The 984-nt window shown below is 50.0% G+C and overlaps 2 non-coding genes across 2 annotated transcripts; one reads left to right on the plus strand and one right to left on the minus strand.

Annotated features, from left to right (window-relative positions):
* On the minus strand, positions 1 to 72 carry trnag-ucc (transfer RNA glycine (anticodon UCC)). Its single transcript has one exon. It is a non-coding gene; the product is annotated as a tRNA-Gly (tRNA).
* Positions 73 to 264: 192 nt separating this feature from the next.
* On the plus strand, positions 265 to 337 carry trnak-cuu (transfer RNA lysine (anticodon CUU)). The gene has a single exon. It is a non-coding gene; the product is annotated as a tRNA-Lys (tRNA).
* The last annotated feature ends 647 nt before the right edge of the window (positions 338 to 984 follow it).

Genomic DNA, 984 nt, shown 5'->3' on the forward strand with positions numbered 1-984 from the left:
TGCATTGGCCGGGAATCGAACCCCGGTCAACTGCTTGGAAGGCAGCTATGCTCAACACTACACCACCAACGCAGGCACATGGTTGCTGGCTCACACCATATGCAAATGTAATCAACACCGTGTTGCGTTAGTACTTTCCTGAGTGAATTACCAACTCACTAGATTCCTTTAACTGCTTCCTATCCGTCGCTTTAAGGTGAGTCAATTAACCGCCAAATTTAGCCAGTGTTCCGTAGTGTCATCCTGAATCCCTGGCTGAGGTACGCCCGGCTAGCTCAGTCGGTAGAGCATGAGACTCTTAATCTCAGGGTCGTGGGTTCGAGCCCCACGTTGGGCGTGTAAGAGCTTTCTGTTCTTGGTGCTTTTCACCAGGCCAGGTGACGGGATGTTTGTGCAGTTTCTTGGTAAAATACAGAAAGCGCAATGACTCTTAACCAATATGTGGCAAAACGTGCTCTCTGAAAGCATCCGCTATATTGCCGTGCTGCGACGTACGTGGTTATGACTCTGCAAAGCTCTGCTGTTTCTTTCCAAATCAAACCAAGTCAGAGAAACGAGTTCCACGTCTCATTCTGCCGCCGTACCTCACCCGCCTGTCGACTCTGTCTGTCTCTGTGGCGCCAGCTGCCAAAGGATCGTCCGGCAAAATGTTGAAGAATGTTGAACTCACAGCCAATCGCGTGGGAGCACTTCAACATTCGTGCCGAATCGCGTTTCACCGTTCAACATTCGTAGCCAATAGGGGGAGAGTGCTTCAACATTTGCAGCCAATCGCAGAGCGGAAGTTCAACATTTGACCAATCGTAGCGCAAGAGAATGTCGAGGGCGCCCTGCCCCCGCTACCGAAATCATCCGAAGGCGAACGATCTATGACGAGAGGAATGAATGAAGAGGGAGTGTCAGAGGTCAGGAAGGTACAGTAGAAAGTTCACGACCTAAGAGCGAACATCACTGCACGAACCTCTCCATTTATTTTACAAACAA

The sequence above is a fragment of the Triplophysa rosa genome, unplaced genomic scaffold, assembly GCF_024868665.1.
Source record: "Triplophysa rosa unplaced genomic scaffold, Trosa_1v2 scaffold188_ERROPOS186695, whole genome shotgun sequence".
NCBI classification, from domain to species: domain Eukaryota; kingdom Metazoa; phylum Chordata; class Actinopteri; order Cypriniformes; family Nemacheilidae; genus Triplophysa; species Triplophysa rosa.